Consider the following 17,502-nt stretch of genomic DNA (forward strand, 5'->3'; position numbering starts at 1 on the left):
TTATGTAAATGAGATCCCATTGACGTCATAGCTGTAACTGCCAGCAACTGCCACTGCCGTGTTCTTGCGTATGGCGTGCACAGCCTAAAGTTGTAGGACAACTTGTTCTATTTGATCTTATTTGATTGTGCACACCAGGTTGATTGCATTCGTCGAAACAGGGTGGACCATGTGAAGGTTGCAATCTCCCATAATTCAGTGTTCAAGTCTTTCTCAAACCGGATTTTGTAAAGTTGAAAATGTGAATAATTTGTAAAATATAACATCAATCTGAACAAAACTTGTTGAAAACACATCACATGCCAAATGTGAGTAAGGTGGTGCAAAAATTGTAGTGCTATCATGTACTGTCTTGGCGTAATTTCAGGATCTCACTCACTCACACACAGACAGACATCCAAACAAACAAGATGAGAGTTTTAGAGATAGATAGACAGACAGACAGACAGACAGACAGACAGACAGACAGACAGACAGACAGACAGACAGACAGACAGACAGACAGACAGACAGACGGACAGACACGACTCATGCAGGGCACAGAAAAGATTGGCAAGAGCTAGGAACTTTAAATTAACCAATATTCGTAAATAAATAAAAAGCATGAGAAATTAATGAGACCAAACATGAAAAATCATTTGAGCTTGATGGCCTACATCCTAGTGTTTAAAAGAAGTGGCTACGAACATACTGGATGCATAGATTATGATCTAACATCTTAAGATTCTGAATGGGCCCCGATAGATTATTAGATAGTCCCGATTACACTGCCATAATGCTAAAGATTTAGATGGTGGTCAATGCTAAAGGTCAAGTGTGTTCAGCAAAAATGTTTTCTCAGGGAGAGGACAAAGCTTGACCTAGTCTTAGGAAATAGGGCAGGGCAAATGACTAAGGTATTACTGGGGGAGCACTTTGGAATCAGTGACATTGTTCAATTTGTTTTAAAATAGTCATGGAAAAGAACAAAATTGGTCCATGTGTTAAAGTTCTAAATTGGGCCATGACAAATTCTGACGGTATTAATTTACATAACTTGAATAGGGTTGGGTTATTTATGGGAAAGGGGATATCCGGCAGCTGGGAGGATTTTAAAAGTGAGATAATCAAGATCTGCATGTGCCTATTAGAATGAAGGGAAAGGCTGGTAGCGGTAGGGAACCTGGGAATGTCGAGATATTGAGTCAGGTGCAGACAGCTGGAATTGTCAATCCCTGAAGGTGTATAAGGAATGCAGGACTATACTTAAGGAAGGAAATCAAGAGGTCAAAAAGGGGACATGTGAGAGCTTTGCAGAGAAGATTAAGGAGAATCCAAAGATTTTAAAGTACAGTATATTAAGGGACAAAGAATGACTAACAAGGTAATAGGGCCTTAGTGTATTTTGAATCCTTCAAAGTCTAAAGTTGATATCTGCATGTGGAACCACAGGAAATGGCGAGACTCTCAATTAATATTTCTCCTCTGCTTTTACCATGTAGACTGACATGAACTCAGGAAATGTAATGACAATGTCTTGAGGACAGTCCAATTACAGTGGAGGTGTTGGACATCTAAAAAATGTATGATGGTAGATAAATCTCTGGAGCTTGATAAGGTATACATACCATAGAACATTGATATGTTCTAGAACACTAACAAACCAGATAACACTAACAAGCTGAATAACAGGGAATGGGTAAATGCAATATATTCAGATTTTTAAATGGCATTTTGCTGTGTTGTTATCATTTTGGTTCTGTGGAATCCGAAATCCCCTCATACGTAGGGTCATAGAGTCATACAGCACAGAAAAAGGCCCTTAGACTCAATTCGTCCGTGCCAACCAAATGCCTAATATGAGCAAGTCCCATTTACCCACATTTGGTCCTTATCCCTCTAAACCTGTTCTATACATGTACCTGTCCGAGTATCTTTTAAATGATGTCATTATACCAGCCTCAATTACAATAGACAATAGACAATAGGTGCAGGAGTAGGCCATTCGGCCCTTCGAGCCATTCAATGTGATCATGGCTGATCATCCCCAATCAGTACCCCGTTCCTGCCTTCTCCCCATATCCCCTGATGCCGCTATCTTTAAGAGCCCTATCTAGCTCTCTCTTGAAAGTATCCAGAGAACCGGCCTCCACCGCCCTCTGATGCAGAGAATTCCACAGAATCACAACTCTCTGTGAGAAAAAGTGTTTCCTCGTCTCTGTTCTAAACGGCTTACCCCTTATTCTTAAACTGTGGCCCCTGGTTCTGGACTCCCCCAACATCGGGAACATGTTTCCTGCCTCTAGCGTGTCCAAACCCTTAACAATCTGATATGTTTCAATAAGTTGGCCTCTTATCCTTCTAAACTCCAAAGTGTTCCTCAATAGCAAGAATGTCCTTCCTCAAATTAGGGGACCAAAACTGCACACAATACTCCAGGTGTGGTCTCACTAGGGCCCTGTACAACTGCAGAAGGACCTCTTTGCTCCTATACTCCTCTTGTTATAAAGGCCAACATGCCATTCGCTTTCTTCATAGACGGATGAACAAGGACCCCTAGATCCCGTTGTACTTCCCCTTTTCCCAACTTGACGCCATTTAGATAGTAATCTGCCTTCCTGTTTTTTATACCAAAGTGGATAACCTCCCATTTATCCACATTAAACTTCATCGGCCATGCATCTGCCCACTCCTCCAACCTGTCCAAGTCACCCTGTATTCTCTCAGCATCCTCCTCACAGTTCACCCAGATTTGTGTCATCTGCAAATTTGCTAATGTTACTTTGAATCCCTTCATCCAAATCATTGATGTATATCGTAAATAGCTGCGCTCCCAGCACCGAGCCTTGTGGTACCCCACTAGTCTATAGAACATTGGAAAATTATCACCAATGCATCCACAATTTCTAGAGCCACTTCCTGGGATGCAGACCATCAGGCCCTGGGGATTTATAAGCCTTCAGTCCCATCAGCCTACCCAACACCATTTCCTGCCTAATGTGGATTTCCTTCAGTTCCTCCGTCACCCCAGATCCGCTGGCCACTACTATATCAGGAAGATTGTTTGTGTCCTCCTTAGTGAAGACGGATCCAAAGTACTTGTTCAACTCATCTGCCATTTCCTTGTTCCCCATAATAAATTCACCTTTTTCAGTCTTCAAGGATCCAACTTTGGTCTTAACTAATTATTTCATCTTCACATACCTAAAGAAGCTTTTACTATCCTTCTTTATATTCTTGGCTAGCTTACTTTCATACCTCACCTTTTCTCCCCGTATGGTCTTTTTAGTTATCTTCTGTTGCTCTTTAAACATTACCCAATCCTCTTGCTTCCCACTCATCTTTGCTACATTGTACTTCTCTTTTATTTTTATACTGTCCCTGACGTCCCTTGTCAGCCACGGTCACCCCTTACTCCCCTTGGAATCTTTCTTCCTCTTTGGAATTAACTCATCCTGCACCTTCTGTATTATTCCAAGAAATACCTGCCATTGTTGTGCTAGGGTATCTTTCCAGTCAACTTTGGCCATCTCCTCCCTCATGGCTCCATAGTCTCCTTTATTCAACTGTAACACTGACACCTCCGACACCATCCTTCTCCCTCTCTAATTGTAGATTAAACCTGACCATATTATGGTCACTATCTCCTAATGGCTCCTTAACCTCAAGTTCCTTTATCAAATCTGGTTCATTACATAACACTAAATCCAGAATTGCCTTCTCCCTGGTAGGCTCCAATACAAGCTGCTCTAAGAATCCATCACGAAGGCACTCCACAAACTCCCTTTCTTGGGGTCCAGTATTAACATGATTTTCCCAGTCTACCTGCATGTTGAAATCTCCCATAACAACCGCAGCATTACTTTACTACATGCCAATTTTAACTCCTGATTCAACTTGTGCCCTATATCCAGGCTACTGTTTGGGGGCCTGTAGATAAGTCCCATTAGGATATTTTTACCCTTAAAATTCCTTAGTTCTATCCATACTGACTCCCCATCTCCTGTTTCAATGTCACCCCTTGCAAGGGACTGAATTTCATTCCTCACCAACAGAGCTACCCCACCACCTCTGCCCACCTGTCTGTCTTTTCGATAGCAGGTATACCCTTGGATATTCAGTTCCAAGCCCTGGCCCTCTTGCAGCCTTGTCTCTGTAATTCCCACAACATCATACTTGCCAATTTCTAACTGAGCCTCAAGCTCGCCTACTTTATTTCTTACACATCGCGCATTCATATTCAACACTTTGACCTCCGTATTCACCTCCCCCCTCGCACTGCTCGTAATTGGTCCTGACCGTACTCTTTTATCCTTTCTCGAACTTTCCTTCCCATTAATTCGAGAATCTTTTGTAATTATTCCTGTACTCACTTCCCCTTCATCTCCATCTTTATACTCCCAATTTGTCAATCCCTCCCCCCCCACTATTTAGTTTAAATATCCTCTGTCAGCGTGTTCCATATACCCACCACTAAGTGAAATAGATGCCCCTCGGGTTCCTGTTAAATCTTTCCCCCTCTCAGCTTAAACTTATGTCCTTTCATTCTTGATTCCCTTACCCTGGGCAAAATACTTTGCATTCAACCTATCTATTCCCCTCATGATCTATCCCCTCCCGCCGAAGAACCGCACCCGGTAGGCGTGACTCGCCCCCACAGGCCTCCCAGGAGGCCGCGGCGACATACGCCACTCGGGAGGCCGCGGAGAAGCCGGGCGGCAAAGCCTTCCTGGGCCAATGGATCCTCGGGGGCAATTATGGAGCCTCGGTGACAGTGGAGCCTCAGCAGTGGCGGTGGGGCCTCCAGCTTACATTGTTCTTCATCGCTACAAACCTCCCAGAAATATTGATATCATCAGTAAACTTCTGAATCATGGATCTTACATTTGTCCAAATCATCAATACATAACAAAAAAACATGTAAAGAAAACCATTGGAAAAATCAATTTCTACAACTTTCTTTGTACTTGTATTTGGTTAGTGTCTGTCAGTGAAGCTGCGCCATCCACTGTTAATTGTGCCTCTGGAGAAAGGAATAATGGTATTCCCATGAGGACTATTGTCTATAACAGCATTGAAAAGCCATTAGACAGGTACATGGATAAGAAAGGCTTAGAGGGATATGAGCCTTATCCGGGCATGTAGGACTAGTGTAGATGAGGCAGTTGGCATGGGCAAGCTGGGTCGAAGCGTGTGTTTCCATTCTGTATGACTATGACTGGGGAATTCATTCATTCAAATTCCACCTTTCACTGGGAAAACAGGGCTTGTCCACCAGGTGTCATCAGAGCTCAGGAAATGGGAGCCGGGCAGCTGTGCCCTCGTCTGGTACTGGAAGAGTGAAGGTGGGGTTCTCTGGCTTGAGGCAGAACCCAGATGTCTCCCCCACATTACCCTGGGAACACATAGAATAGAATAGAATAGAATAGAATAGAATAGAATACGTTTATTGTCATTGCACAATACTGTGCAACGAAATTCCATTGCATCTCCTTCGGTTTAAAAAGAACAAAACACAACAGCCATTGACTCACATATACACAAAATCAGTAAAGAGAATAATAAATAGGTATTAAAAATATTTTAAAAGAATATTGCACATTATCTTGCACCCCGAATTATATTGTGCTTCCCCAGTGTTCTCTGTTAGAATTAAGTTATTTTATCGCACATGGGTAGAAACTATTTTTTAGTCTACAGCGAGCCTTCAGAGACCTGTATCGCCTCCCAGAGGGTAGCAGAGTGAAAAGGTGGTTGGCAGGGTGGGATGTGTCCTGCTTGATGTTTGTGGCCCGGCTCAAGCATCGGGCCCTGTATATGTCATCCGGGGAGGGCAGTTTAGCATTTGTGATGCTCTGTGCAGTTTTAATAACTCTCTGCAGCGCCCTCCTCTCAGCCACAGTGCAGCTAACAAACCACACCTGGATGCCATAGGAGAGGATACTTTCCACGGCGCACCGGTAGAAGGACAGCAGCAGCAGCTGTGAAACGTTGCAGAGACCTCAGGAAATACAGCTGCTGCTGTGACTCAGGCCCGTACGAAGCTTTTCAAAAAGGGGGGTGGGCAGGATTACAAACATTTTATGTGAAATAAGTGCACGCAGCGCATATCACAAGCGCAAAAGCTCAAAGGCCCTTGCGGCTTAAGACCCAGTGCGAGGCTTAAGGGCCCTGGAATCTCTAGGGTTTTAGATACACTCTGGTGCATTCTGAGCCTTATTTTGGAGCATTTTTGCATCAAATTTATGACCAATATTTCAAAAATAATTTTGGTTGAGTCAAGAGTAATGAGTGGTTGGAATGGGATGATTGGGGTTATTGATGTATACATTAAAAAAAATCAAGAATTGAAGCTGTCCTTGTTTTGATAATCAAGTTGTACTGTAAAATGTTATGTAAAATGTTATAAAGGAGCATGCAAATACTGCAAATAAAATACTGTAAGTTTTTGCGGTAAATAAAACTTTTTTTAGAAAATGTTTTGTGTGTTGATTTGATTGCCTGATACTGTTCAACTGTGTTAGTGTGTGCACATTATAAATATGATGCAAAATGAAAGTCGCAAACTGTGGAATTCATATTTTTCAGTATTGTTATCAAGGAAAAGAAAGCAGTTCCAATTGTTTGATATTATTCATATGGAGGAGAAAATATAATTGCTCTAAAACCTACCTTAATTTTGTAATCTCACTAATCCCCCTTTTCCTCTCCCCCCTCCTTCCCCCTCCCTCTCCCTCCACCTCCCCCTCCCCTTCCCCTCTCTCTCTCCCCTCCCTCTCTCTCCCCCCTCTGTCTCAACCCCCTTTTTCCCCCTCTCACATTCCCCCCCTCTCTCTCCCTCCCTCCCCCTCTCTCTCCCTCCCACGCAGCGAGGTTCCGACTCCGCGCCGCAGACACCGCAGCCCACCCCCCCGGCCCGGAGAAACGGGCACTCCCGCAATGCAATATTCCACTGCTTATCTGGAGTAGACACCTAGGATCTTTGGTAGACACGAGGCATCGAGGTGATTGTGTGGAGTGCAAATGGAGATCTGAACCCGCCCGGGCCCACTGTGCACGCGCGGAGAGACAGCGCCATTTTGCGTCGCTACTGCGTCACCGGCTTCCCCCAACTGCGTAGGCGCGGATGATCGCAATTTTTTCCCCCAAAACTTCCAGCGGGCCGGAACCAGAATTTCAGGTAATTTCTGTCAAAGTTTTTTTCTTGGGATTCTTTTACTCTGGGAAAAAAACACCTTGGCCGGAGACCCTAGATATTGAGGCCCTAGGCTTCAGCCTATGAAGCCTATAGGTAAATCCGGCCCTGCCGAGGCCCCCCTAGATCTCGAGGCCCTAAGCTTAAGCTTGTGAAGCTTATACGTAAATCCGGCCCTGCTCTAGCCCCAGTCTCTCCTGATACCTTGGGCCATCCAGAACTGGCAATGGCCTTGTGAATCTTTTCTGCAACTTTTCCAGCTAATTATATCCTTTGTACCACATACAATACTTCAAGTGCGGTTTCATCGTTCCGCCGTGAACAAAAGTGGACCCGGCATGGGAAGGGGGGGGGGTGGCGCTGAGAACAAGGGGAACCATTGGGGACTAAATGAAATACTTGTAACTTGGGTATCCAAAACAAAGAATCTCACTGTAACATGTCGCATGTGACAATAAAGATTCATTCATTCATTCATTCGTTCATCAATGTCTTGTACAATTCTAACATGATGTCCAGATTCTTATACATTTATGCCCTGACTGATGAAGATCAGCGTGTAAACTCCTTCCTCCTCATCCTGTCTACCTGCAATGTCACTTTCAGGGAACTAAGCATCTGTGCCGCTTGTCCCTCCATTCCGCAACACCCCCCAGGGCACTGTCATTTACTGTGTAAGTCCTACCCTTGTTTAACTACCAAAGTGAAACATTTCACACATGTCCCTATTAAACAGTTAAATTCCATCTGCCATTTCTTAAACCCCTTTCCCATCTGATCTAGATCTTGTAGAAACGAAGAACTGCAGATGCTGGTTTATTCCAAAGGTAGACACAAAGTGGGACTAGTGCTGATGGTCGGTGTGGGCAAGTTGGGCCGAACAGCCTGTTTCCGCGGTGTATAACTCTATAAACTGGACTAGAGAACTGCTTGATTGCTGCTGGAATTTGTCTTTCTATCACATTTAGCAGCTCTAAGGAGTAATGATCACCATTGATTGCAACTAAAGGTTATATTGAGTAACTGTCAGCCATGTTGCCTCTGAATTCAGCAACTCCTGTTATTTTGCCTTCTGCTTCATAAGAACCATAACAAAAGAGAGTTAGATGGAGCTCTTAAAGATAGCGGAATCAATGGGAATGGGGGGAAGACAGGAATGGACTACTGATTGTGGATGATCAGCCATGATCACATTCAATGGCAGTGCTGGCTCGAAGGGCCAAATGGCCTACTCCTGCAACTATTGTCTATGTAAAACTGGAAAATCATTCACAAATATCAACCAATTGTTTCACAGTCTTAGAATATTTTTAAAGCTTTTGTGTAATTAATTTTCTGGTACAGGTACTTAGTAAAACAGCAATCGTTCAGGTTAATATATTGTACCAGGACAATGAATGTTCTTGTGTTCTCCTCTGAACCAGGCACTTACTTCTGCTCTCTGACACCACCAGTTCACCCATTTCTTTGGAGCATGGCAACCTAATCTACCCACATAGCAGACCACCCTTCAAATTCATGGATGGTACTAGTCTATAGGCAACAAAGTGTGCAGGGAAGAGAGAGATAATCATACAGCATGGAAACAGGCCCTTCGACCCAACTACCTATGCCGACCAAGATGCTCATCAACACTAGTCCCATCTGCCTGTGTTTTTTATTACCATTTACCATTTATTTTTGCAACTGAATGACCTCCTGCCTCACTTAAGGTTGAGTCAATTTCATATAGGCTAGAGGTAGCTGATACCCTTCCTTAAGCAATGCAAGTTAATCCATAGACACTAGGAACTGCAGATGTTGGTTTACCAAAGAGACACAAATTGTTGGAGTAACTCAGTGGTTCAGGCAACAATTCTGGAGAACATGAATATGTGACATTTGGATCGGGTCCCGTCTTCTTCAAAGTAGGCATACTTTGAGGAGGTTTCAACTTATTCAAAGTAGGTCTGTTTTATTTTTGAAATGGTTCTCGTTAAGAACCACTGAACCCAATCTTGCTTTGAGTGCAGTTCATTGCAGAGTTTGCGTCACAATTTTGGCTTAAGGAACTATTGAAACATCTTACGGACTTTTCCTGGCGTGAATCCAGACATGTTTGGATTTCTCCAAAAGATTAAAATCTGTCCTGGTACTGCATCTTCCCACTGATCAGCAGCAGCCAACATGGCCTTATAAGGTCATTGCTGAGACAATGAATCTCGCCTGCTCATCAGATGGCAACGGAAGGATTCTGTGAATTCTTTCGCCTTGAATAAGCCATTTTCTTTTGCTGGCTGTAATTTGAAATTGCACTGTAGCGCACCGCACTACTTTTGTGGAAAGATAAAAACACAGCCATGAGCCTGGGAGGGGGAGGGGGTAGTGAACTATTCAACATCCATGGTTATATTCTTCACGGTGCATACACACCCACACGCACAAAGCATACATGAGGGGATTTATATGGGTAGAAGGTCCAAACTGGGAGGCATAAACACATATTTGTCACTAATGAACTGAAAGCTAAAAGTAGTTGGTTTGAATCAATTGAAACTTTTAAATCTGAGAGTGGTACATTTAAAAAAAAATCAAGAAAAAACTGCAGTTGCGTGAAATCTGAAAGAAACATCGAAAATGCTCAAAACATTCAGCAGATCAGGTTGCATCTGTGAAAAATCTCTGATCTGAGACCCCCTCATCAGAACTGAAAAAGAGAGAAAACAAGTTAGTTTTCAGTTGCAGAGAAGGTGAGGTAGAACAAAAAGGGAATATCTCTGATGGGTAAGACAAAATGGGTTACTCTGGCAGTTAGAAACCCATCATATTTCTTTAAGTGTTAAGTATTGCTGGTAGCAAGGCCGTGGGACATGTCCAGCAGTCAGACTGTGTTAATGGAGAGAAAATTACTGAGCCAAAATTAGAATGGATAACTGGCAGAAATGGTCAGTTTTGATACAGGCAGAAAGTCAGAGCAAGTCACCAAAAGTTGATGACTTCAGTACTGAGTCCAGAAGGTGCAATGAATCTGGATGGAAGATGAGATGCTATTCTTCACACTTGTGTTTCACACTCCTGGTAACAGTGCAAAGTGCTGCATAACCAAGGCAAGCAGACAGTGAATTCTCCAATTTTAGATAATTCTCCAATTTTAGATAATCTCCTACTACCCCCCACACCCCTCCTTTCTCTTCAACACCCCCCTATTTCTTCCCTCCCCTCCTCCTCTCCTCCCATGTGCTCCACCTAGATTCCCACTTCTGCTTTCATCTCTGGCCTTTGTTCCAGCCATCTGCCTATCAAAAAAAACCCTTGCTTCCTTCCACCTATTACCTCCCGCACTTTGTCCTGCCTCTCCCCTCTTCTATCTTTCTCCCCACCCCACCCTTCTACAATCAGTCTGAAGAAGGGTCTCGACCTGAAACATCACCTGTCCATCTTCTCCAGAGATGCGGCTTGACCTGCTAAGTTACTTCAGCACTTTGTGTCCTTCTAAGTGGATACACTGAGTCTTTGTTATTCATGAGAGTTAGAGGTATGGACTTTCTGCAGATAGCAATAAAATGCAGGTATCACTTGGGGCAGCGAATCCCATTGTGCATCTAAATTATTTTCAACATATAATACAAATATTCCAGATCCTGGCCCAGGGCCATACTCCTGACTATTGCTCCAGTTACACACCCAGCCCTTCCTCCAGATGGGATTCATGTGTACAAGAAGCCATTTCTGCTCTGTTGGTTCCCCTGGGACAAATCGCAGATGTTAAATCAGCAGATGATGAAGACATAGTATGATGTGTGAAAGGTCAGACCTAATCTAACCGAATGGCAGAACAGACTCACGTGGGATGATCGTAGGACTATCTTTTATGAAGCCCTGGAAGGACAAGGGCTGCGGCTGCCTGCATTTAACCCTTCGCATCAACTTGCCCAGGAGTTACATCACTGTTCTTTCACTGTCGCCAGCTACAGTACTGTAATTTCCCGCCTTACAGCACCAACTGTATCGGTTCGAGGAGACAATACAGCAGCATTTTCTCAAAAATAATAAGGGATGGGGAGGATGCTGGACTTACATGCTGTGTGTGAATGAAAAAAAGAAACAAGAGCTGCTACATTTCCAGACTGATAGTGATAATATTTCTTTATGAGGTTTGTCTGCAGCAAGCAGACAGTTTGCACCAACATAGTGGATCTTTCGGAGTTACTGTACAGCATATCCCAGCCCAGTTTTGTGCAGCAAAATAGAGATATGGAGCAATAAATAAGTTGTTGGAGGAACTCAACGGGTCAAGCAGCATCTATGGGAATAAAGGAATGGTTGACATTTCTGGTGAAAACTCTGCATCAAGACCCAGAGAAGTATATCCTGCTGGCCATGACATTCAAATGCTTGTTAAATATTTATATTGCCATCCACATAGACAACTCACACCGTTATTTAGTCTAGACACTGGGAGGCCAACTACAGATTGAATGATTGTTAAACCTTTGTTCAGTCAATAACATTTTACAATCGTCAAGGCTATAAATAAAATATTTACTTCTACTCCCATTTAATAAAATGTTGGCTGAAATGAATAGAATCAGTGATGTAATGGGGTTGGGGGAGGGGTGGAGAGATGGCCTTGGTTTGTACTGGGAGTTCTAACAACAGTATCCATGGGACATCAGGAGCTACAGAGCTGTGTGGACTGCACTATGATCACACTGAAACGCATGCAGCACGTTACATATAATGCACATGAAGATGCCACTACCTTCTATATCCACTTAATCCATTGTATATTCTACATACGTGCATCAGGCTGCTTTCCATCTTTAAATACAAGTGTACAACACTGTTCACAGTCACTGCAGATTATTTCTGTTGTCTGGCTTTCCCAGTCAGTTCCTCAGTTGTATGTCTATCTCTGGCTGCAACCTCTTGGCATAACTCACTGCTTTCCTGTGACTCTGCAGCAACAGTTGCCTCCATCCCAAAACCTTCAAAGCTTCACCTGAATCATTCTTAATCTTCCTTAAGACTTACTGCATCCTTTACTAAAGTGGCTGATCTGCTAACCAGTGGGAAACCCTTCCCATATTGCAAGTCGGCAGCTGTCAATCTACATCACTAATGATTTTCCTTTAAGCAGGTGTCCTGTTGTCTACCACTTCAATTGCTTGCAGAATAATTGAAGTACAAAATAGTTGCTGTAGCAGGAGTGAGATTCCGCAGAGTCTCTCTTTTATAACTTCTAATGGCCCTGTCCCACGGTACGAGTTCATTCCAAGAGCTCTCCCGAGTTTGCCCTGATTCGAACTCGGGTATTTACGGTGATGGCCGCTCGTCGGTACTCGGGGCTCTCGTGGACATTTTTCAACATGTTGAAAAATCTTCCCGAGTTTTCCCGAGCTTACCTGCCGTTAGTGAGTCTTCCCGAGTACCTGCCGTTAGCGTTATGAGCCGCTAAGAGACGTCCCCAAGCTCCGACGTACCCGCTACGTTCATTCTCCGTACTTACCACGAGTCTGATTTTTTTTTAAACTCGGGAGAGTTCTTGGAATGAACTCGTACCATGGGATAGGGCCATTATTCTGCTGTGCCAGTATTGCATAAGAAGCAGAGCTGTAATGTATTGCCCTGTGTTGCATGATACTGCTAATCAATTGACTAACCGACTACTATACAATCGACTGACTACTGCTGCTGGCATGTGTGTTGGTGAAACTCTTTTACACAAGAGCTGCATGGTGAATGAGTGCACCCATAACACTGAACCTATTTCTGGACATTGGAAACTACCCTTTGATTTGAAGCTACACTTACATCTGTGTGGGTCATGAAACATGGAATTCCGTGGCATTTTTGGCAACCATCTCAATGGAGGTTACACTCTATACTCCAAATCATGTCTAAGCTTTTTGTGCCCAACAGCTTATATTGGCTTTATTCAGCCTTTGGATCAAAGCAGACATGTCTCAGTGCATGATTTAAATGCTTACCAGTGCTTTGGTACGTATTTCAGCACACCGACAAGAACACTCACTCTTTCACCTTTTTTCATTTTATGTTCCGAACATGAAGCTCTCCATTATCTCGATAACAGCTGGCAGAAGTACTTGTATAATCCTGAAATAAAATGCTGGAAACACGCAGCAAGTCAAACTGCATCTAGAGAAAAACAAACAGTTCTCATTTCAGGTCCTAGACCCTTTCTGATAGAGCCTGATGAAGAAATTGTTCTGGTGAAGGGTGCTGGACCTAAACGTTAACTCTTTCTCATTCCACAGATGCTGCCTGACCTGCTGAGTATTTCCAGCATTATCAGTTTTTAAATTTCAGATTTCCAGCATCTGCATTTCTTTTTGATTTTCATCTTGTAATTTCTGTACTGCTTTGCAAGTGGCTGTCTGCAGAGATGCTAAGTTAGTGAGTGTGCAATGTCTTTCAACACTGATTTCTGAGATCAAAATATTTTATTAATATTCTCTGCGGTACTGACTTCCTGGAAATTCACTGTCTTTAACCTCAGGAATGTTATTGGCCAAGAGAAATATCTCTGTCTTTTCCCTGTAGGAATGATTTACACGCCTTGTTATGCACCCTCAGGCTGTCCGTGGGGCTGCATGTACATGAAAAGTAATTTCCTTTCATTTCCCACTGAAAGAATGTCACAGTTTCTGAGTCTTCTGTCTGTTTGGACTTCAAACCCAAGAAGTCCCCATTATTGTTCAAGAAGGAACTGCAGTTGCTGGAAAATCGAAGGTAGACAAAAATGCTGGAGAAACTCAGCGGGTGCGGCAGCATCTATGGAGCGAAGGAAATTGGCAACGTTTCGGGCCGAAACCCTTCTTCAGACTGATGATTCAGTCCCCAATATTGCAGATTGATGTTGCCAGTCTTTGTTTTAACTTTTACTTTAAAATCAGTTGGTACCTCTTTAAGACTCAAAGTTGCTGACTGCAGCCCTCTTTCTCGTTCTTTGCCTTTCATTCTCTTTCCCTCCCCATCTCTCCTTTATTTTCTCTATCTCCCACTCCCTCTCCCTGAGATGGCCCATCCTTCCAAACCTCTCGTTGAGCTGCATTGAAGAATCTCACCATTTGGGGCTATTTTCTGACACTGCTGCTGGTTTTACCCTAAATCTATAGTTTCCCTAGAGTACCACAGTGAATATCTCAATCCTCGATCGGGTGACACCTGATAGTTCAAACGTTTTGCAATGACTTTTACTGTTGGCGTCTTTCTTCTTTGGAACTGAAGACAATTATCAAGGCTAAAGGGTGGCCCCAGACTACACTGGGAGCACTGGGGAGCTCTGACTATATTAATGCCTACAGTAGACCAGGAGCTTGGGGTGTAGACTTTATTCTGGTCTCACCGAAAAACATCCTCCTATTCAATAGAATGCTTACCACAGTAACAAAGCTCTCATGCAAACATTTTACCCATGACAAAACTAAAGCACTGAACCTATCCAATATTTTCCTGTAATTTCTCTGCTGTGTGTTCTTGTGTCAGATGGACCAGGAATTGTTGATATCCCTTCCAAAATTCTGTGATTCCCTTGCAAGGGTGCGAAAGGATAGGAGGCTCAAAAGAAGAATTTCCTGAACTATGGTTTGTAACTCCCACAGATTTGCGAATATAAATCTCCTGGCACTGAAGTAGCAACTCTTGAGAAAAATCACAGGGTTATTAAAACATACAAATCGGCTTTGAATCTGTCTGCTGTTAAAATACTGGAGGAGGTAATCATCCTTGTCATTTGTGGAAACGGGAAGTCATCTTCTGGAGTGCATCCAACAACAGCATAAACCCTGAACTAAAATAAGCAATTTTTAAATGTAATTTGTCCGTGCTAAAGGACCTACCTGCACGTTACTGTTCAGTGGTGAAGCAGCTGGATCTCTTCTCACATTGCACCAGATTTTTATAGCATTTATCTTTAATTTTGCAATAGAAATGTCCCTTTAAAGGCACAATGTTCAGAAAGTGGCCCCAGGGCAGAGAACCACAAATGGGGCGACCCGGAATGTGTCTGAATTCCTTGTGTGATCCAGACCTTCTCCCTTGGGGAATGTGTGACTGAGTGTCCTCTCACGCTGCACTTCCCACAACAGCTTCTAGCCTCACTCATCCTCGCACCCAGCTCCTCCTTCCTGTCATCCCACCTCTTCCTTTAATCTCCCCCTTCTCTACTCCCCCAATCCCCTATCCTTCAGTTCATTCTAGTGCTCAATTACACTTCATTCGGGCTGAATCTGCAACTCTTCTTCCTCTGCCCCACCTACACGGTCATTCTGTTGTCTCTCAGTCAGATTGCATTGACCCTGTCCACCTCATTGCCATGTCACCCTCCTCCCTGATTCCAATTCCAATCATTCCTGGCGGTCATCCCTCAGTGTCAACTGTGGCCCGAGCTCTCCTTCATTCCCTTGAACTTTTCTCATGTCTTTTTCTCTTCCTATCATTGCACATTGGCGGTGGAGTTCATTATGTCAGAAGTATTTGCCGTCAGTTTGCAGCATCTGGAATCAGTTCGAGCAGCAGCGACACACAGAATTATGCTGATTATTCAGCAGTTTCAGCAAACTCCACATTCCATCTGCTGTTTGAGTATAGTGATATATTTGAGTATAGTAGATATTTCTTGGGTTCATTGGTAATTTTCTGTATTTACAGAATCCTTCTGCGCACGGAAATACTTTCCCCACACCCTCCCTGCCCAAACTGTTCATTATTTTCAAGACCTCTGTTGTATCAACTTCAACTCTTGGACTTTAACTGAAGAAAATTACGTATAACCTGTTCAATCCCCTCTAACAGCTCTTCCTCACCACTCTGCTAATATTTTGTGTCTTCTCTGGGGCTCCAACATTTTTTTTCCATGAAATAGTGATCAACCTTTGGAACCTGAAAAGAGTATGTTTAAAATAACATATTACTGTGATTTACATGTCCCCCTCCTCTCCATATAAATGCTGGTGCTTTAAATGGTTTGATGTATCTTCTAATGTGTCAGAGGTAGTGAGGAAGGCATTTGGTTAGTTTGTCATCAAAGGCTGAGGCATTCAGCATAAGACACACAAGATGCAGGTGCAGGAATCTTGAGAATACAGAGTGCTGGAGTAACTCAGCCGGTCAGACACCATCTGTGGTGGGCATGGACAGGCAACATTTTGTGTCGGGACTCTTTGTTCTGACTGATTGGTGTTGGGAGGGGGTGGGGGAGAGAAAGCTGGAAAAGAGCGGTGAGGACAAGACAATGGCTGGCAAGTGATAGGTGGATATAGGTAAAGGAGGATTGCTTGGCAGATGTGTAGAGTAAATGACAAAGCTAGAGGTGAACAGGAGACAAATAGATGTCAGATAAGGAGTAAAAAGTAAAGCCAAATGGATGGATTTATGGGAAATATGTGGGAGGGTAGGGTTACAGGGAAAGGGTAAAGAGTGAGCATCGGGGTGGGAGTGGAGGGGGGGGAAGTTATTAGTTAAATTTGGAGAATCCAATGTTCATATTGTTGGCTTCGAAGCTACCCAAGCGGAATGAGAGGTGCTATTCCTCCATTTTGCATGTGGCTTAATTCTGCCACGGAGGAGGTCCAAGACTGAAAGATTGGATTGGGAACAGGAGTTAAAATGGTTACAGGAGATCCAGCAAACCTTAATGGGCTGAGTGCAAGTCTTCAGCACAACAATCGCTAAATTTATGCTTGGTCTTTGGTCTTGCTGATATAAGGGAGGCCACATCGGGAACACTGAATGCAGTCATCAAGGTTTGAAGCGGTGCATGTGTCTCACCTGAAAAAGTTGCTGAGCTCCCCGCCACACCATTCTCTGACATTCCTACCACCTTCAACATGATCCCACCACAGATCACAACTTCCCATCCCTAGTATTTTCCACAGATGCCATTCCCTCCGCAACTCTTTGGTTAACCCACCCCTCCCACCTAAACTGCCGTCCCCAGGCACTTTCTTCTACAAATGCAGATGTAACATCATTTATTACACGCCCTCCCTCGGCTCCATCTAGGGACTCTGTACCAAGTATGTGCTCTAGAAAAAAAGGGGATTGGAAATGAGGGGGCATATTTGAGGATGATGTATTTCCTGACTTTATTCCTAAACAGCAACAGCAGTATTGACATTCTGAACTATTTATTTTCCACAGGGCTGTAGATTCTGGACATCAAGATTTACCATGATTGGAACTAAATGGCAGAGCAAGCTTCAGATCAACCTGGAGACCCAAGGCCACGCACTCCAGAGATTTAAGGAACTATCTTTGCACGGCACATAAGTGCCACACCAGTTACTGAAGGAAGCTGCAATGAATGGAACAATCAAATAACAAGA

This window comes from Amblyraja radiata, chromosome 29 (genome assembly GCF_010909765.2).
Source record: "Amblyraja radiata isolate CabotCenter1 chromosome 29, sAmbRad1.1.pri, whole genome shotgun sequence".
Classification (NCBI taxonomy): Eukaryota; Metazoa; Chordata; class Chondrichthyes; order Rajiformes; family Rajidae; genus Amblyraja; species Amblyraja radiata.